Here is a 22,153-nt window from a genome sequence, read left to right as displayed (position 1 = left end):
ATTAATTGGGATACAAATTACCACTTTGTTAAAATTGTCACCAGAGTTAACATTTTTGTGTGTGGTTATAGCTTTACTCACCTTACTGGCATTTGATGTTTACATCAATTCTACAAAGTTCCTCGTAAAAATGAGGGAAGGAGTTCATGTACTCCTTTAAGCATTAATTGAATGCCTCTTATACTCCAGGACTACAGATGGGGATGGAAGGTGAGACTGATGAAGACACAGCTCCTTTCTAAATTATATTCGTCAGGGATGGCTAATTAGAATTTATCACTCAATTAAGCTAATCAGGAACCAAGAGATGGAAGGATATCTTAAACCAAAGTCTTTCAAAGGCTTATTAAGTGACTAAAGGGAACTAATTTTCTCTTTTCTAACATAAAAAGCATGTACAGTTGGCCCTTGCTATTTGCATATTCTATACTGCCAATTAACCTAATTACTAAAATTTATGTGTAGCCCCAGCATTTTTGTGGCTATTCACCAACATGTACAGAGCATCAAAAAATCTGAGTTGCCTGACACAAGTGTTTCCAGCTGCCTTGAACAAGGTGACTCTCTGCCTTGTGGCTTCAGTTGTTAAACTGTAAATAAGTGTCCTTTTCACGGTCTATTTAGTTTTTCTCATTTTTATGCTTTTTGTTGGTGATTGCACTATATAAAATGGCTTGCTTATTGAAAAGTGCAGTGCTCAAGTGCAGTGCCTAAGTGCAAGAAGGCCGTGACAGGCTTTTCAGGGAAAAATGTATGTATTACATACATTTCATTGAAGAATGGGTTATAGTGTTGGCTCTGAGTTCAATGTTAATAAATCAACACTGTATATCAAATAATGTGTCTTTAAACAAAAACATACATACAATGAGGTTATATATTGATTAGTTAATGAAAATGTGATCAGAAGCTCTAAGATACTTAACCCTGTGTTTCCCCTAGGAATAGTGGTTCAGGATTCCATCAGTAGTTTTGGCTACTTTATAGAATAAAACTACCATAAATCATGAGACTCAGCTGTAAATGTTATTGGTTGTTAGATTTTTATAACGTCTCATATTTTTAATTAGTTTGCAAATAAAACCACTTTCTTAATCTAAAACAAAGGATGAAACAAAAAAACCAAGGATTACGTAACCTATTATTTGTAATTACATTTACGATATTAAGTATGCTATCAAATCTTCATGTCTTTCAGGTAGAAAGACATGAAGTTTGAAGCAAGTGAATTTTTAATCTCCCAATTATTGTATGAACATTTGTTCCACAATTCTTTTTTAAATGAAAACAAATGTTTCTTAAAAAGACCAAGAAATTAAAGCAAAATAAATGATGTCTAAATATAGATATGTATGTAGGAGTTCCCTTGGTGGCTCAGCAGTTAACAAACCTGACTAGGATCCATGAGAATGCGGGTTCAATCTTGGCCTTGCTCAGTGGGTTAAGGATCTGCCGTTGCAGTGAGCTGTGGTATAGGCTGCAGATGTGGCTCAGATTCCATGTTGCTGTGGCGTAAGCCAGCAGCTGTAGCTCTGATTGAACCCCTAGCCTGGGAACTTCCATAATCTGTAGGTGCGGCTCTAAAAAGCAATAAATAAATAAATAAAGCTATGTATGTATATTTTTGTATACATTTTTTTTTGCTTTAATTCTAGGCTTCCAGTTCACACATTTTCCCTAAATCACACTTCACAGTGTTATTTCATCGTTTCAATATAAGAGATATTGATTAAAGGTATTCAAAAAATTGGAATGGGGAAATCTAAGTATTACAAAATACTTTCACAATTAATCTTGTCCCAAGCTCTTTTTAATAATCTGTCTTTTCTCTATAAAGATTGTGTTAATGGTCCTGGTGATTTAAAAATAAAAAAACTTTAAGAGCCTCTCCTGTGAACAAAGCCTGACACATAGAGAATGCAAAAATGGAATATACTTCCCCCCACCCTCAACCCCACATACCATTTGTCAGGAAAATGCTGAGAGCCTTGACCAGTAGATGTGGGGGGTTGGGAAGGGAACCATTCATATCCTCCAACACAACCCCCTCTGGTGACAAACAGCATTTCTGAAACAGCAGTCCAGGGGTCAGAGTAAAATCTGTGGCAGTGGAACTGGGCCAAAAAATAGTCTCAGAGGAACAGTAAATCTGTAACCTTGACTTCATTAGCAGCAAACAGTAACTAATTGCTAATTACCTTATGGCTATATTGTAAGCTGTATATGTGTGTATGTAAATTATCTACGTTTGTATATAAATTGTGTATGTAAATTGGATACGTGTTTGGCACCTAAAATTTTTAAGAACTTAATATGATTTCAGTTAGGGAGAGAAGATACTATATTACCCAACACTCTCTAACAGAAAATGAAGGTTCAATCTTCAAGTAGTGATGAACTTTCTGGTGGAAAATATACTAATTGTACAAAGTATATTGACTTAGTCACCTTAGTTTAGCTTTGTTCTGTCCTGTATTCTGACAAGGAAGTAATTCAGTAAGAACCAAAGTAAAGTGAAGCTAGCTAGCTAAAGGATTCCAGGAAAATAAATATATTTATGTTCTACCAGAACAGAGATAATAATATATTCTTTTTAGTTTATCTTGGCACTTGGAGGCACATTACGATAAAAGGATACTCTAAGTAAATTGAACAGTTTCTTATTAAATCTAGGTAATTCCATGTATTGTAAATACAACCTAAAGGACTAATTATATCAAATCAAAGGCTAACATTTATAATCTCTACAGGAGACATTTTATAATAGATTCTAAGATTGCCAAGAAGTGTCTCTCTTACCTTCCCCAAAGCACACTTTTATTGCAACAAATAAGTACAAGGCTGCATGCCTTTAATGTCGCAGCACAAGTCTGTACTAGAGATGGTGAGAAAACGATCCAAGATATAAGTCTACCAAGTGGCAAGCAGGGTTTGCAGGAAAAGATCTTCAATATGTAGTACATATTAAGTGCCTATGTGTGTCAGGCACAGATCTAGCATCCAGAGACAGAGTGACAAAAAAAGCAGACTTTATTACTGACCGATTAGAAATTTATATTGGGAGCTTGGGGTTAATAGATGCAGACTACTGCCTTTGGATGGATTAGCAATGAGATCCTGCTGTGTAGCCCTGGGAACTATGTCTAGTCACTTATGATGGAGCATGAGAATGTGAGAAAAAAGAATGTATACATGTATGTGTAACTGGGTCGCCATGCTGTACAGTGGGAAATTGACAGAACACTGTAAACTAGATATAATGGGGAAAAAATCATTATATAAAGAAAAAAAAAGAATTTATATTTCAATGATGAAAATGAGAAATACAAATGAAAATATTCATAGTCATGATAAGTGTCATGATAGAGACAAACTGGGTGATGTAACTGAGAACAGGGTGGGCATGGACATCTTAGGGGGCTTAAAGGAGGTCTCCTTAGATATCTCTATCATTGACCCAGAATTATGAAACTAGGGGTAATGAACCTTTTTTTTTTTTTTTTTTTTGCTATTTCTTGGGCCACTCCCGCGGCATATGGAGGTTCCCAGGCTAGGGGTCCAATCGGAGCTGTAGCCGCCACCGGTCTACGCCAGAGCCACAGCAACGCGGGATCCGAACCACGTCTGCAACCTACACCACAGCTCACGGCAACGCCGGATCGTTAACCCACTGAGCAAGGGCAGGGACCGAACCCTCAACCTCATGGTTCCTAGTCGGATTCGTTAACCACTGCGCCACGACGGGAACTCCATGGGTAATGAACTTTTTGAATTAAAAAAGTTAATTTTGTTCGCTGTTAATTTTGTTCATTTGTTGCTGACATTATGTTCAATTATGAAACTGGAAGGAGAAAAAAAATGACTGAGAGAAACATAATGGAGAAAACTAAATAAAAGTCATCTCAAGTCTGGAAACACTCATCCCTCTCACTGTAACTACTAAAAAATTATATATATATGTATACATATATATATGTATACATATACATATACCTGTGGACCTGTGGCAGGTAGAAATTCCTGGGACAAAAGTCTAATCAGAGCTGCAGCTGCAGGCCTACACCACAGTCACAGCAATACCACATTCGAGTCATATCTGCAAACTATGCCATAACTTGTAGCAATGCAGGATCCTTAAACCACTGAGTGAGGCCAGGGATCAAACCAGCATCCTCAAGGATACTATGTCAGGTTTTAAACCTGCTGAGCTACAATGGGAACTCTCATAATTTTAATTTTTTATTTATTTTGGGGCCATGCCTATGGCACATGGAAGTTCCCAGGCCAGGGTTCAAACTCACGCCAACGCAGTGACCAAGCTTTTGCAGTCACAATGCCTTATCCTTAAACAATTGTGCCACAAGGTAAATTCTGCAACCATTTTTTCTTCCTACCTCAAGCCTCATTACAGATCCACATAGGTTCATAATTAAGAATGACCACAAAAGCAAAACAAACAAATGAACAAACATACCAAAAAACCCAACAAGCTGGGGTTTCTGTTGTTAAGTCATTTCTGGAGAAAACAAATTGGTAACAATAAAGCTATTATTGAATACTCCTTAGCTATGTTATATGCATGCTATGTATAATATTTCATTTAATCTTCACAGCTCAAGAAGAAGTGTTATCTCCATTTTGCATCGAGTAAACTGAGACAGACAAATTATTTAGACCCTATGATCACACAGCTGTGGAGGAGTTGGGCTTATACCCTGCAGCACAGCTGGACCTCTCAGACTTGTGATTTTTAACTACTAGGCTAGAAAGCAAGATTAAGCAAAGAATTGAAATGATTATCTTCTCTGGCTCCCTTTATTCATCCAATCATGTTTATTCTGATGATACTGAATTTTGTACTCAATTACTTAATAGAAATATAAAAATATACTTTGGTTTCCCTAGTGATACTACTTTTACATGCCAATGATTTGTAGAGGAAAACATTGGGAGGGACTTTAGATTTCACTGAAATGCTCAAATCACCCAGCTGGAATGACGTCTGCCTCAAATAAGAATCATCTTTCCTTGTAGTCTCTGTGTTTCTTTCATAGAATTTCACATTTCATCAAGACGCTTGACTGGCAACTCCAGTTTTGACCTGATCCAGCATCTGGCATGAAAGGTTAGGATGTGATAATGAAGTCATTACTCTAATTAATAATTCAATCAGACTTGCAAACAGCTTTACTTCCAAAAGATAAACCTGCTTGTAAAAAGGAAGCATATGCCAAAAGGTTTATCTGGGATTTCTATTGGTACAGAAAACATGCACATATAAATCAGACTATATTATGGCGATGGTCAAAGAATGACAGGATAGATTCTGTGCTACTTTATACTTAACTTCATTACCTACACCAACGATGTGATGAATGGATCCACATACTCAGAAGTTGGTAGTTTTCTATTATAATGACACATACTTATCTAGAATACAATCCAGTTTATTCATAGTTATTCCTACTTTAAAAATGCGTACCTTAGTCCCATTCAAATTTAAAGAAAAATTAGGGATGTCTGATTAATGTTTTAGGGTCTAATGAGGTTAGAGAAGTTGTTCAAGATAAACATTCATTCTCTGCTTTCCTGTAAATATATCCAGACCAGGATTTTCTTTTAGTACTTATCTCTATTCACTCCCATCTCTCCAGTGATAGATAATGTCATGAAGGTGGGAATCCTATTTGTCATGTTCTCTGAATAATTTCTAGTTCTTGTCATAGAGGATGTTTTAAGGTCTGCCTATCTCACATACTCTCTCTAATGGTCCAGTTTTCATGGCTTTGTCATAAGAGTGAATACCTTTACATTAGTAGGATTATATACCTTCATTTAAAAATTAATCAGATTTTTCCAATTAGTTTGGAACAGTTCCTAATGATTTCCATACAAACATCCCAAAGCGGCTCACATGTATAGACAAGTCAATATGCCAACAAATGATTGTCCCTTTATACACTCCTAATATACACCTTGAATACATAAGAAGTCAGTCTACATGAATGAATAATTCATTCACATCTTCACTTTGCTGTCCTGGTACTACTTAGGTTTCAAGTGAAATGTCACCTCTGAGAGTCCTCAGTTCACTAATCTAATGTTATTCATCATTCCCTCACAACTCCCTCCTTTATTATCAACAAAACATCTACCATTAGTATCTTTTGTTTAGTTCCCCACATCCTGGTTCTAACCAAAGCCAGTAAGCCACACAAGGACAGGGACTCATATTCCACTAATGTATCCTCACTACCTAGCAAAGTACTTAGCACATAAGAGGTATACAATAAATTCTTGTTGAATGATGCCTGATGTATGATTCAATGAGTGAGAGTGGATACCTGAGAAACACATATGAAACATATTTATTCATCCAATAAATGCCCTATCCTCAGTCATTATTAAATAGTGATTTTTAAAAACTTGTATAAAATGATAAAAAATAATGCCTTTTGTGCCAGTGGTTCTCAACTGAGTGGGGAGAAGGATGGGAAGGGATTGTTTTTTTTTCCTCCACAGAAAATTTCACAGTATCTGGAGATGTTTTTGGTTACCACAACTGGGAGCGTAACACTGGCATATACTGGGAAGCCAGGGGATGCTGCTGCTAAGCATCAATATTACACAAGATAGTCCTTACAATGAAGAATTAACCACCTTCCAATTTTAAGAATGCCCATGCCTTACACTATACTCTAACCCTCATTGGAATTTAACTTATTATTTATTAGACAACTACTATAAGCTAGCATCAAGCTGAATTCCTGTGAAGAAAAAAATGTTATAAATGAATTACAAACAGACTGACTAATGGAGAGTTGACATGCTAGATGGATGGATTGCAGGATATATGGATGGATGAAGAGGTAGCGCATAGACTGATATATGCATACACAAACCAAACTATAGCAGTCACAATACTTTATGTAGAACTAAAATAAACTATATGTGATTGCTAACGGCAGGACGTTTATATTCTTGCTACTACCTTATTGTGTCTCCACAGAACTTGTTCTTTTTAACAGTAACATATTGGAATGCATAAAAACATATATGAGAGACTGTTACAGTCATTCTGGCATTAAAAACTAATGATACTTCCAGAGATTGGCTCTAAGTGAGAACTGGTCACCAGTTTTTAATTAAGTGTCCTATGAAGAAAGTATAATAATGTCCTCTTCAAGTGAAAGGCATGTGTCTTTCTTCCCTAAGAATCACTGTGTCAAGTGAGTAATATATTAATTATGTAGATAGACTGCTTCTCCATATGATGAGGGAGAAAACTGGAGTCTAAGGAGTTTGAGCAGAGGCTTTTAGCAAACAGATGCCCAAACAGTGGATTTTACTTAGATCCCTGGACAGAAAATTAAAAATTTTGTTCCTTTGGAGGCGCTATATTTTACAGAGCATGACCTATAGATTGGATTAGAAATAGCAAGGCAGGGAGTTCCCATTGTGGCGCAGTGGTTAACGAATCTGACTAGGAACCATGAGGTTGAGGGTTCGGTCCCTGCCCTTGCTCAGCAGGTTAACGATCCGGCATTGGCATGAGCTGTGGTGTAGGTTGCAGATGCGCCTCGGATCCCGCCTTGCTGTGGCTCTGGCGTAGGCCGGTGGCTACAGCTCCGATTCGACCCCTAGCCTGGGAACCTCCATATGCCGCGGGTGCGGCCCAAGAAATAGCAACAACAACAACAACAACAGACCAAAAAAAAAAAAAAAAAGAAATAGCAAGGCAGGATTTATATAAAGATAGGGTGTAGGAGTTCCCACTGTGGTACTGTGGGTTAAGGATCTGTTGTCTCTGCAGCAGTTCAGGTGGCTGCTGAGACGCCGGTATGATTTCCAGCCCAGTGCAGTGGGTTTAGGATCTGGCATTACCACAGCTGCAGCTCAAATACAATCATGCTGCAGGTGCAAAAAAAAAAAAAAAAAAAAAAAGGAGTTGAAATAGCTTCTGGCAAGCCTCCTTCATTTCTACTATAGTACAGAAGGATTCACAGTGCATGCTTTAGCAGCACATATCCTGAAAATGAAATGATACAGAGAAGATTACCATGGCCCCAAGTAAGGGTGACACACAAATTTATGAAGACTTTGGCATTTTTCAGTGGGATGACATATTCAACGTGCTGACGGCCAACCAAAAGCTAAATGGCCATCAAAATGATTCTTAAAAATTAAGAAAGTGTGACATTCCCAGATAATAAGAATTTGTTGATAGATCTTCCTTGCAAGAAGGCTTGTGACTCCTTCATGATGAAATCAAAGGACACTAGATGTTAACCTGAATTTACACAAGAAAATAAAGAGCATCAGTAAAGTATAAAAGATATTATATTAGACACTTTTTTCTCCTGACTAAAAGATAATGGCAAAAAGCAATAATTTTAAAACAGTATTGCTGAGCTTACACTGTATAAGGATTTGTATCTTCATACTGATCTGTATACTAATTTATATGACAAGAATAGCACAAAGGAGAGAGGAAGTAACAGGAATATATTGGTACAAAGGTTCTGTATACTATTATTAAGTTAGCAATATGTTAGATTGTTTTAGATAATATGCTAATTGTAATCTTCAGGGTAACCACTAGGAAAATAAAATTTAAAATACAGGAGTTGCCACTGTGGCTCAGTGGTAATGAGCCCAACTAGTATCCATGAGGATGCAGGTTCTATCCCTGGCCCCATTCAGTGGGTTAAGGATCCAGCACTGCTGTGAGCTGTAGTGTAGGTCACAGATGTGGCTTTGATCTCGTGTTGCTGTGGCTGTGGTATATGCCTGCAGCTGCAGCTCTGATTCAACTCCTAGCCTGAGAACTTGCGTATGCCACAGGTGCAGCCCTAAGAAAACAGAACCGAAAAACCCTTAAAATACAGAAAAAGAAAAAAACAAGGCAAGTAAAATCATACTTAAATATTTAACACAAAAGAAGGTAGTAAGGGAGGAATAGAAAAACAAAAATATATATATATATATAAAATAGCAAAATGCTAGATATCAATTCTATTGTATCAGTAATTATATTGAATGTAAAAAGATTGAACTCTCTAATTAAAAAGCAGAGATTGGCAAAAGGGTTTAAAGAAAATGATCCAACTCTATGCTGTCCAGAAGTATAAAACTTTAGATTCAAAGATGTGTATTAGTTGAAAGTAAAAGAAAAATATATACCTTGAATAAAGTAACCAAAACAGATCCTGAGTGCCTATACTACTTTTTGATATATGAGACTTTCAAAAAAGCATTTTTTAAGAGACAAAGAGGAACATTTTATAATGGTGATAAGTCAATCTGTCAGAAGATACAATTGTAAAGGTAAATGTGCCTTAAACCATAACCCCCAAATCACGTGATTAAACACTGATAGAAATAAAAGGAGAAATAGACAATTCAACAATAATAGTTGGAGACTTCATTTTCAATAATGGATAAAACAACCAGGAAAAATATCAAAAAAGAAATTGAAAATCCATAAGTTTCCATGGGTTTCTGTAGGAGGACACAGCAAGAGATGGGTAGAAAACCACAGAGCCACTATACCAAGAAGACTCCAGGGAAACAGAAAAAACCCAGCATGTACATAGATATATAGATGAGGATAAAAGTAGATTTATTTTAAGGAACTGGCTCAAACAATTGTGGGGCTTCTTAACTCCAAAATGTGCAGAGTAAGCCAAGAGGCTGGAGACCCAGGACAGAGTTTCATCTGAGTCCAAAGCCATTCTGCTGGCAGACTTCTTTCCTCTTCTTTCCTTCCAAGGAAGGTCAGATGCTGTTCTAGTAAAGCATTCAACTGATTGTATAAGGCCCACCCACACTCATAGAGGAAAATCTGCTTTATTTTTTTAAATTAAAAATGTTTTCCCATGTCTTTTTTTCATTTTTTTAAAGTTTTTTATAAAAGAGAGTTATATAAAATGTTGTGATAATTTCTGCTATACAAAGTGATTCAATTATTTATACACACACCCATTCTTTTCAATTCTTTTCCCATACAGATTATCACAGAATATTGGGTAAGACTTCCCTGTGCTATACAGCACATCCTCTGTTGGCCAGTCACCCCATATACCACAATGTGCATATGCAAATTCCAAACCCCGAGTCCATCCCTTCCCTAATTTCCCCCCTTTGGTAATATTAAGCTGGTTTTCACAGTCTGCGAGTCTATTTCTGTTTTGCGAATAAATTCATTTGTATCCTTTTTTTAGATTCCACATATAAGTGATACTTTATGATGTTTGCTTTCACTTAGTATCATAAGTAGATGTATCATAGCTTCTTTTTCCATTCCTCTGTTGATGGAAATTTAGGTTACTTCTACGTCTTGGATATTGTAAATAGTGCTGCAATGAACATAGGGGTGCATGTATCTTTTCAAATTATGATTTTCTCCAGACAGGGAGATTGCTGGATCATACAACAGTTCTATTTATTTTAGGTTTAGGAACCTCCATACTGTTTTCCAGAGTGGATGTACCAATTTACATTCTCACCAACAATGTAAGAGAGTTCCCTCTTCTCCACTCCCTTTTCAGCATTAATTGTTTGGAGCTTTTTGTGTGTTTGTGTGTTTGTCTTTTTAGCACCACACCCACGGCATATGGAGGTTCCCAGGCCAGAGGTCTAATCAGAGCTATAGCTGCCAGCCTACACCACAGCCACTGCCACTCCAGATCCCAGCCGCATCTGTGACCTACACCACAGCTCACAGCAACGCTGGATCCCTAACCCACTGAGCAAGACCAGGGATGGAATCCGCAACCTCATGGTTCCTAGTCAGATTTGTTTCTGCTGCGCCACGACAGGAAATCCTGTTTGGAGCTTTTTTGATCATGGACATTCTGGCTGGAGTAAGGTGGTACCTCATAGTAATTTTGATTTTCAATTCTCTAATAATTAATGATGTTGAGCATAGTTTCATGTTTTTGTTTTTGTTTTTTTGCTGTCTATCTTTGGAGAAATGTGTACTTAGATCGTCTGCCCATTTTTTTTTTTTTTGATTGAGCAATTTTTTGGATATTGAGCAATTTTTTGGTTATTCAGCTAAATAAGATCTTTGTATTTTTTGAGATTAATCCCTTACCAATTGCTTTATTTGAAAATATTTTCTCCCATTCTGTGGGGTGTTTTTTTGTTTTGTTTATAGATTCTTTTGCTGTGCAAAATCTTTTAAGCTTAATTAGGTCCCATTTGTTTAGTGTTTTTATTTTCATCACTCTAGGAGGTGGATCCAAAAATCTGCAGTTTGTCAGAGAAGTTCTGTTTTCCTCTAAGAGTTTTATAGTAACCAGTCTCATATTTAGGTCTTTAGTCTATTTTGAGTTTATTTTTGTGTATGGTGTTAGACAGTGTTCTAATTTCATCCTTTTACATGTATCTGTCCAGTTTTCCTAGCACCACTTTTAAAGAGACTGTCTTTTCTCCATTGTATATTCTTGCATTTGTTGCAGATTATGTTGTAGATTAGTTTACCATAAGTATGTAGGTTTATCTCTAGGTTTTGTATCCTGTTCCACTGATCTATGTTTCTGTTTTTGTGTCAATGCCATACTCTTTCGAGGACTACAGCTTTGTAGTAGAGTCTGAGGTCAAGAAGCCTGATTCATTTAACTCCATTTTTCTTTCTCAAGATTGCTTTGGCTACTTGAGATCTTTATGTTTCCATACAAATTTTCAAATGTTTTGTTCTAGTTCTGTGAAAAATGCTTTTGGTAATTTGATAGGGATTGAAATGAATCTGCAGATTGCCTTGGGTAGTACAGTCATTTTGACAATATTGATTCTTCCAATCTAAGAACATGGTATATTTTTCCATCCGATTGTGTCATCTTTGATTTCTTTTAGCAGCGTGTTATAGTTTTCAGAGTACAACTCTTTTGCCTCCTTAGGGAGGTGTATTCCTAGATATTTTATTCTTCTTGATGGGATGCTGAAGGGGATGGTTTCCTTAATTTCTTTCTGACCTTTTATTGTTAGTGTATAGAAATCTAAGATTTCTGTGTATTAATTTTGTATCCTATAAATTTACCAAAATCAGTGATGAAGTCTAGCAGTTTTCTGATTGAATTTTTTAGGATATTCTATGTACAGTATCATGTCAGCTGCCAACAGCAACAGTTTTACTTCTTCCCTTCCAATTTGGATCCTTTTCTTTTATTTCTCTGAATGCCACAGCTAGGACTTCCAAAATAACACTGAAAAAAAGTGGGGAGAGTAGACATCCTTGTCTTGTTTCTGTTCTTAGTGGAAATGCTTTCAGTTGATAGTGCTGTCAGCTGTGGGTCTGTCATATATGGCCTTAATTATGTTCAGGCAACTTTCCTCTATGCCCACTTTCCAAAGGGTTTTTATCATAAATAGGTCTTGGATTTCGTCAAAAGTTTTTTCTTCATCTATTGAGAAGATTACATAGTTGTTATTCTTCAATTTGTTAATATAGTATAAAACACTTAATTGCAGATATTGAAAAATCCTTGCATCCCTGGAATAAATTCCATTTGATCATGATGTATGTTCCATTTAATGTAACGTTGCTTCTGTTACCTGTCCCAATGTGGGTCAAGTTGATACAGAGGCTTGTGGAAGGCTTCCTAATGGGAAGAACTAGAGCTAAGTCTTGTCCCTCTGGTGCCTTGTCTCTGGGTGTGATTAGAGGGAGTGCATGCCTAGAAGGACTTTAGCAGCTTGTTTGCTGATGGGTGGGGTTGTGTTTCCACCCCGTTTGTTGTTTGGGCTAGGGATTCTCAGCATTGATGGGTGGAGCCATATTTTTCCAAGATTGCAGCCTCCAGGGGCACAAATGCCAATGATTATTCCCTGGGACTTCTACCTCCAATGTCCACTGAGTCACAGCTGACTTCTGCTTTCCCAGAAGACCCTCCAAGACCCACAGATAGGTCTTACTCAGATTCAACAAAGTCTCTGCTTTATCCTTGGACCCAGTGCACATGAAACCCTTTGTGTGCCTTCCAAAAGTAGAGCCTCTGTTTTCCTTAGTCCTGTGAAGCTCCCTGCTCAAGCCCCACTGGCCTTCAATGCCAAATGTTCCTCAGACTCCTCCTTCCAATGCCAGACCCTCAGTCTGGGGAACCTGATGTGAGGTTTAGAACTTTCACTCCTGCGGGAGCATGTCTGAGATATAGTTATTTTACAGTCTGTTGGCTGCCCACCCAGCATGTATTGGATTGCTTATACCATGTAAGTGCCCTTCCTACATCTCATTGCGAGCCTCTTCTTTGTCTTTAGGTATAGGGTACCTTTTTTGGTAGTTTTCAGTCTATTTTGTCAATGGTTGTTCAGCAGTTAATTGTAATTTTGGTTTTCTCATGAGAGGAGGTGAAATCTAGTCCTTCCACTCCACCTTCTTTTCTGTAATCTGCTTTATTCATAGCCTACCAATTTAAATATTAATCTCATCCAAAAAATACCTTCACAGAAACATCTAATGTTTGACCAAATATCTTGGCACTGTGGCTTAATCAATACATAAAATTAACTATCACAGGCTCAGTGGATGAGCTGGATAGGTGATCTGGCTAAGACTCAGAGAAGCCTAGCACTATGCATGGCTATTAGCATAACTGATACCATCTTTTGCCCTTGCATTTTCTTCTGTCCTTCCACTGATCCTACCCAGGACTATATTGCATGGTAAATAACTTCTGTCATCAAGGGCTTTGAACTTTATAGATATTGTTTACTTATCATTAGGAACAGGTGGTCTCTATGCTATCAGTTCTGTTAGTCCCCAAAAAATGATGAAAACTTTCACTGATGCATTCCTACAAGACTAGTGAGCCATTCAAAAATCTCAACTTAGGAAGTCTTAGGACTTCTGTTTCCAGGCACCTATCTTTGCACTGTAAGTTCACTATAAAATTGTCTGAGCAGCCCCTTTGTAGTGCATAATGTAGCTGCAAATGATTCCAGATATTTGTCTTCCCAATCCTACATAATTAAACTACTTGTGTCATTTTTCAGTCTCGAGATGCCTTCTCAGCTTGATGGACACTTTTTGTTCCCTCCATTCTCCAAGACAATAGTGAACCAGATCTGAGATAGAGAATTAAAACCAGAGGATTTCTGGGCCATGGTAATGCAAAAGAACTGATGTAATCACAACTTGACCAACCTCATAATTTACAAGAGGCTAAGGTGCTGATCATGACTGAGTGACTTAGACATTTAATACTAATGGCAGAGCATGATATTGAAAACAAGCAAGAAATGAAAAGATAGCACAGGCCTAAATACTTGGATATGAGACCCTTTCTATGCATACTTAAGTCATGCAGATTCTCATGCTCCCCAGGAAATTTCTTGGGGAGTAGAAGTGTAAAAATGAGTGACTCTGAAATACTGAACTAAGGAGACTAAGTTACTCAAAACAATTCCAAGATTTTACAGCCTTAACGCTACTAATATTGTGGGCTGGATAATTCTTTGCTGTGGAGCGATATCCTGTGCATTGCAGGATGTTTAGGAGAGTTACTGATCCTTATCCATGAGAAATAAGCACCACCCTTTCCCTTCCCCCAAGCTGTAACAATCAAAAATATCTCTGAACATTATCAGATATTCCTTGAGAAGCAAAAATCACTGCAGTTAAGAACCACTGGTTTAGAGAATGTGACACCCCCTTTTTTTTTTTTTTTGGTCTTTTTAGGGCCATTCCCACAGCATATAGAGGCTCCCAGCCTAGGAGTCCAATCAGAGTTGAAGCTGCTGGCCTATGCCACAGCAACACAGGATGTGAGCCCATCTGCGGCCTAAACCATAGCTCATGGCAATGCCGGATTCTTAACCCACTGAATAAGGCCAGGGATCAAACCTGTGTACTCATGGATGTTAGTTGGGTGTGTGATATATGTATGATATATGTATATACGTATGATATTAGTTGGGTGGCTCACATCACTGAGCCATGATGTGAACTCCAAGAGTGTGACACTCTTAATTGGAAAATTCTCTCTATAATGTTTTAAATATAGTGTGTGTGTGTGTGTGTGTGCACGCACACATACAAGTGTGTTCATTTTGACTAAGGCAGGGGGTGGGGGCAATTACCACTAGTTAACTCTTAAAGCCAGGGAGGAAAGATTGTCATCCATTACCCACAAAAAAATAGTATTTATTAAAATTACCTATCCAACCAGCACACAAAAGTTCTTGTAGTTCATCTCAAGAGCTACCGTTCACTGATACCTCACAGAAACAGTCACCTAGGTGCCTGCAGTCAAGGAGATGATGTACTGTGGTGGAACTCACTGGCTTGTGCCTCTATGCCCATTCTTGACTGCTTGCCTTGAAGCAGATTCAGCTCATCTTTCTCAGATGAGCTCCCATGTAGTAAAAATACCAAAAGCAGTTGTGAATCAGGTTCACCAGTAATGAAATGTTTCATCATTTTAATTCTTATCTAAATTATGCTGTAGGCCCTCCAGTTTGCTGTTAATGATAAAATGATTTACCACATATTAATTTCTTCTTTTAAAAACACTAAATTTCTGCCTAGAGACCAATGAAAAGGAAAATGTGACAATCCAGAACCTATGGGATACAGCAAGAACAGTTCTAAGAGGGAAGTTTAGAACAATATAAGCATTCCTTGGACAACAAGAAAAATCTCAAACAACCGCACTTTACACCTCAAGCAACTAGAGAAAGAAGAACAAACACCCAAAGGTAGTAGCAAGAGAGAAATCATAAAGATCATAATAGAAATTAATGGAATAGAGACAGAGAAAACAATTTAAAAAAATCATTAAAAACAAAAGCTGGTTCTTTGAAATGAACAACAAAATTGATTAAAAAAAAACTTTAAATTTAGAAATGATAAAGAAGTTACAACTGACATCAGAGAAATACAAAGGACCATAAGAGATTACCTACTGGCAAATATATACCAATGAAATAGTATAGAAGAAACAAAAAAATTCTTATAAAGATACAATCTCCCAAAACTGAACCAAGAAGAAATAGCAAGCATGAACAAATCTATTGCAAGCACCAAAATTGAAACTGTAATTTAAAAACTCCCAACAAGCGAAAGTTCAGGACCAGATGGTTTCACAGGTGAATTCTATTAAAGATTTAGACTTAACACCTACATGTCTAAAACAATCCCAATACACCACAGATAAAGGAACACTTCTGAACTCATTCTACAAGGACATAATCAACCTGATACAGGTTGATGCACAATAAAAGAAAATTACGGGCCACTATCAATTAACATAGATGCAAAAATTCTCAAAAAATTAGCAAAAACAAAATCCAACTATATATCAAAAGGATCGTATGCTGTGATCAAGTGGGATTTATCTCAGGCATACAAGAATTTTTCAATATCCACATGTCAGTCAAATTGATACATCACATTAACATAATGAGGAATCAAAACCATATCATCTCAGTAGATGCAGAAAAAGCTTGTGATAAAATTCAACATCCACTTCTGATCAAAACTCTCCACAAAGTGGACAAAGAGGGAACCCACCTCAACATAATAAAGGCCATATGGACAAACCTTCAGCTAACATGATACTTAATGGTGAAAGGCTGAAAGCATCTCCTTGAAAATCAGGAACAAGACAAGGATGTCCACTTTTACCCCTTTTATTCAACATAGTTTTTCCAAGTCCTATCCATGACATTCAAAAAAAAAAAGAAAGAAAGAAAAGAGAACCAAATCAGAAAAGAATAACTTCAATTGTCACTGTTTGCAGATGACATAATACTATACATAAAAAATTCTAAAGATACTACCAGATAACTGCTAGATTCATCAATGAATCTGGTTAAGTTGCAGGCTACAAAATTAACACTCAGAAATCTCTTGCATTTTTGTACACTAGCAATGAAAGATGAGAAAGAGAAATTAAGGAATTAAACAATCCCATTTACCATCACATCAAAAAGAATGAACTACCTAGGAATAAACCTAAGCAGGCAAAGGATTTATACTCAGGAAACTCTAAGACAGGGATATAAGTAATAAAACACACAGATGAAAACAGATGGAAAGATATACTGTGTCCTTGGGCTGAAAGAATTACTATTGTCAAGATGACTAAATACTGAAGGCAATCATCAGATTCATTGCAATACCTATCAAATTACCAATGGCATTTTTCACAGAACTAGAACAAAACTTTTTAAATTTATATAGGAAAACGAGACACCAATATTAAAAAGCTAAAATAGAGTTATCATATGATCCTGCACTCCTACTCCTGGACATATCCATAGAAAAGCATAATTCAAAAAGACACATGCACCCCAATGTTCACTGCAGCACTATTTACAACAGCCAAGACATGGAAACAACCTAAATATCCATGAACAGATAAATGGATAGAGAAGATGCGGTACATGTATACAATGAAATATTACTCAGCCACAAAAAGAATGAAATAATGCAACAACATAAATGCAACTAGAGATTATTATACTAAGTGAATTAAGCCAAAGGTAAATATCATGTAATATCACAAGTGGAATCAGGAAAAAGGAGGGTGGTGGGGAAAGATAATGCTAAATGCTACTATACATAAAATAGATTAAGTAACAAGGACCTACTGCATGGCACAGGGAATTATACTCAGTATTTTAAAGTAACCTATAAAGGAAGAAAATCTGAAGAATATTTGTGTATGATATACATATAACTGAATTGCTATGCTGTATACCTAAAACTAGCATAATATTATATATCAACATTTCAATTTTTAAAAATTCATAAAAAGACTAATTATCAACTTGCTTGACAAATTTTATTAGAAAACAATTTAGACACCATCCATGTCAACCTTATAGTCTTTTGAAAAAAACCTACAACATCTCCCATTCTGTTAAAGTACCAACTATAATCACTGTTGCTGAAATTCAAATAAGTATCTCAGCCTACCAGTACCATTCTTTAGAACTGGTTTTCTAAAAAAGTTTTATCTTGATCCTAATTTAGCAAAGATATTCTGTAAGACACATATAGCACCAGTAGGGAACTCTTTATTTATTTCCCTCTTCATCTAGTGGAAATTTGACCTTTGTCTAAAAATAACCATAGTCAGCTTTTTTTAGAAAAAACTAAACACTAGACAATGTGAGAAAAAAAGGACTCTATTTTCTTTCAATGGTTTTATACTAAGTACGAAAAAAAAAAAAAAAAGGCACTGCTTACCAAGTAAAGGCATTAATACGTTTTCAAGGGACTTCCAGTGCCCTTTTTCCCCTTTGGCTCAGCATTTCATCTTTACAGTATCTATTAATCAAATCTAAGCAGGCTTTAAATCTGAACTCCCTACTTCAGATTATTTCACAATTGCAGCCCTCTCCTCCCTTTGTCTCTAGTACTGTCTTTCCTGTTTCTCTACTGTTTTAACTCTGCTCTTTGTGCTACTCTTTCAATCATCCCAAACCACCATCCTTTGAGAACACCAGCCATCAATTTCTAAAACCATACAAAAGACTAATGTTTATACTTTCAAGGGGAATTCACTGAATAATAAAGACCATTTAAGAAATGCCAGGAAAAACTGATCACTCCAGAATTCAGTCCAGATTGGAGAGAAAAAAGGGAAAAGATGACCAAATTCATCCCTGTTATTTATTGTATCTGAATATTAAAACTCACAGAATCTAAAAAACATTTAACTTAAGAAAAAGAAATAAGCTATTGAAAATAACTCTCCCCTCTCCCACTATGGCTTAGTGGTAAAGAACCCAACTAGTATTCAAGAGGATATGGGTTTGATCCCGGGCTTCACTCAGTGGGTTAAAGATATGGCATGGCTATAAGCTCTGGTGTAGGTTGCAGACCCAGCTCAAATCCTGTGTTTCTGTGGTTGTGGCATAGGCCAGCAGCTGCAACTCCAATTCAACCTCTAGCCTTGGAACTTCCATATGCTCCATGTGTGCACCCCCATCTCCCCCAAAAAAAGCAAAAAAGAAAGAAAAAAGAAAATAATTGCGCCCTCAATTAAAATAAACTTTTTTCCCTCTGATAATAGTAAACCCAACTTGCCTATTTTTTGGCCGCACTCACAGCATGTGGAAGTTCCAGGGGTAGGGACTGAACCCATGCCAAAGCAGTGACCTGAGCCACTAAAGGGACAATGCCAGATCCTTAACCTGCTGAGCCACAAGAGAACTCCCAAAACATGCCTATTTTAGTGAAACTTATAACTTAACATTTGCTTTTCTAAACTGTAGGATTCATCCTAGATCACATGAACTTGAAAAACATTTGGGTTTGTTCCTATTTTACTTAACTTTATGAATGTTTACTTTTAAACCAGTTCAATAGATCTTTTCACAAATTAACTTTGGCAATATGATCTGGAGGTAGAAATGTACCAGATCTACAAGGCAGGTACAGACTAAAGACATATGTGTTACCAAGCCCTCTCCAGATACTGTTTCTTTAATTGAAGTATACTTACAATGTTTGTTAATTTCTGCTGCATAGCAAAGTGATTCAGTTACATAAATATGTATGAGTATATGTTATATAATATGTATAATAAAAGAATCATGATTCAGTTACATACATTTATACACACACATGCTTTTTTTATATTCTTTTCCATTATGGTTTATCATAGGTCATTGACTCTAGCTTTCTGTGCTTTACAGTAGGACCTTGTTGTTTATCCCTTCCATGTATAACTTACATCTGCTAATCCCAACCTCCCACTGTATCTGTCCTGCAGCCCCCTCCCCTTCAACAACCACAAGTCTGTTCTCCTTATACATGCATCTATTTGTTTCATAGATAAGTGAAATATAAAATATGGCACTAATGAACCTAAGTGATATCATATAGTATTTGTCTGTCTCTATTTGACTTTCTTCACTTAGTATGATAATCTCTAGTTGTACCCATGCTGCTGCAAATGGCATTATTTCATCCTTTTTTGAGGCTAAGTAGTATTCCATTGTATATATGCACTACATCTTCTTTATCTATTCATCTGTTGGACATTTAGTTTCTTTCCATTTTCTTGGCTATTGTCAATAGTGTTGCTATGAACACGGAAGCCCATGTATCTTTTTGAATTAAAGATTTGTCTGTATATGTGCTCAGGAACACCATTGCTGGCTCATATGGTAACTCTATCTTTAGTATTCTTAGGAACCTCTGTATTCTTTTCTACAGTGGCTGTATCAACTTACATTCTCACCAAAAGTGTAGTAGAGTTCCCTTTTCTCCAAATGCAAAATAAACCTCTTAAGAAGTTAAAAGATGCAAAAAGATATTTAAGTCAAGATTAGTATGGTAATTTAATGTTATCTTTTTCACTGAGGAATCATTAGGTCAATTTTTATTTCAAGAAAGTGGAAAACCACAGATAAGTAGCTGGATATTTTCTTCTCTGGTCTTATCCTTAAAAGTAACTGAAAATTTCTAAAGGCTAAACCTCATTAATCTATTTTTTTTCTATAGATACCTGTCATAATGCCATAATGTTGAAATGTTATTCTATAGGTCCATTTTATGCATATTCCCATAAGAATCCTAAGATTTGGTCTTGAGAAATTTACAAAGATATCAGAGCAATCCCACATTGCTTGAAACCATTTAAAACAGCAACTCTTATCTTGAATCCAAGCTTCCTAGCTTTTTCTTTCACAGTTTGAAAATAACATCCTTTCTCACCTTATTCCCATCCTTAATAGAGTTCAGATACTACAACATTGCTTCCTAAGATTTGCAGACTGCCACTCTTTACATCATAAAACACCACATTTATTGAATAACTGTGTGTGTACTTCTGCAAGAAAATGGTTTGTTCCTTGAGTCCAGTATCCAAAAGCCACCATTATTCTTCTTGAAGTGACAGTAAATTGCTTTTGAATGCAGCTTCTACTCATCCTTTTTATGGATATTGTTAAAAAGCAGCAAATCAAAGAGGAAAACAGGTTAATTTTATGCCAATCATGAAACTTGGTGACAGGTGTTGCCATATGTTGCGACAAGATCTCTTGGCCATGGGTCATCGCTTTGAAAGGAACTAACGAATGGCTTGCAGTGCTGTGAGACACAGAAAGGCCCCCCTGGGATCTCCTGCAAAGATTTCATGACGGGTATGAAATTAACTCATGGCACCACGGTATTTTCCAAACACGACAGCTCCCAGATCAGCTCCCACTTAGCACAGTGGGGATTGTGGGGGGAACTTCAACATCTAGTAAGTAATTTCAATGGAATCTCCCATAGGCCCTAAGAAAAACTGTCCCCAGAGATAATGTCTAAAAAGGTTAAAATCATAGAAGGTAGTGGTCAAATATATTCATTTAAGCAAAGTAACTGTTTTGGACAGTCTTATAATTTTAATTTGCTTCCTGGGTTAATTTCCACAGAGAAGATGAACAAAGTATTCAGTATTATAAATTTTGAAGAGCTCTTTATTTCTTCCTTGAATTAGAACAAGAGTTTCAGTCATGAGTTGAGGAAGTACCGAAGCGACCACGCTTCCCCCCAACACACACACACACACACACACACACACGCACACGCACACACACTCACTCACATTCATATCTCTGCTACATGAGATAAAACACAAGTGCCTACACTGGAAGTAACTTTTATAATTATATTACAGGCACAGATGTAAAATCTCTCTAAACTGTAGCAATAAAACTTCATTATAGAAAAGATGTTGAAAGAAAACATTTGCATTATATAATAAGCCAATGTGTCACAGGCTTACTTTATTGACTTCTGAGTCAATTCTCTTTCCTACATCAATTACAAATAGCATGTCAAAGATAATAGGAGGAAATGGGCAAATAGAGAATAAGAAGAGTAAGCAAATTTACCATTTAGAAATAAAGCTACCTAAATAAGTTACTTATTCCTTTCAAATTATTAGTATAAAAACAACTTAAGTTCTGAATGGCACTTTTTTGCCTAATTTTCACAGTATGTGGTAAGAGAAATAAACCATAGGCTCAGTGACTGCAGTCTGAGGTGCAAGCAATTTTCAGTCCTGAAATGGATAAAAGTAAAATACGGGATGAATGCAGTAGAGGATGAGAAATTATACGGGACTCAATACTGCTATGTTCAACCAACAGACCAATTATGTGTGTTGATGTTATGTGTGTATATACATACAGAGACCATTAAACA

The 22,153-nt window shown here is 36.5% G+C and overlaps 1 protein-coding gene and 1 non-coding gene across 7 annotated transcripts in view; one reads left to right on the top strand and one right to left on the bottom strand.

Annotated features, from left to right (window-relative positions):
- The window catches only part of CHL1 (cell adhesion molecule L1 like), a 217,885-nt gene that overhangs the window by 113,566 nt on the left and 82,166 nt on the right, over window positions 1-22,153 (bottom strand). The window lies entirely within an intron of this gene.
- Window positions 8,010-8,111, top strand: LOC125114121 (U6 spliceosomal RNA). Its single transcript, XR_007131703.1, has one exon. It is a non-coding gene; the product is annotated as a U6 spliceosomal RNA (small nuclear RNA).

The sequence above is a fragment of the Phacochoerus africanus genome, chromosome 1 (assembly GCF_016906955.1).
Source record: "Phacochoerus africanus isolate WHEZ1 chromosome 1, ROS_Pafr_v1, whole genome shotgun sequence".
Lineage (NCBI taxonomy): Eukaryota > Metazoa > Chordata > Mammalia > Artiodactyla > Suidae > Phacochoerus > Phacochoerus africanus.
This window is presented reverse-complemented; position numbering and strand designations above follow the sequence as displayed.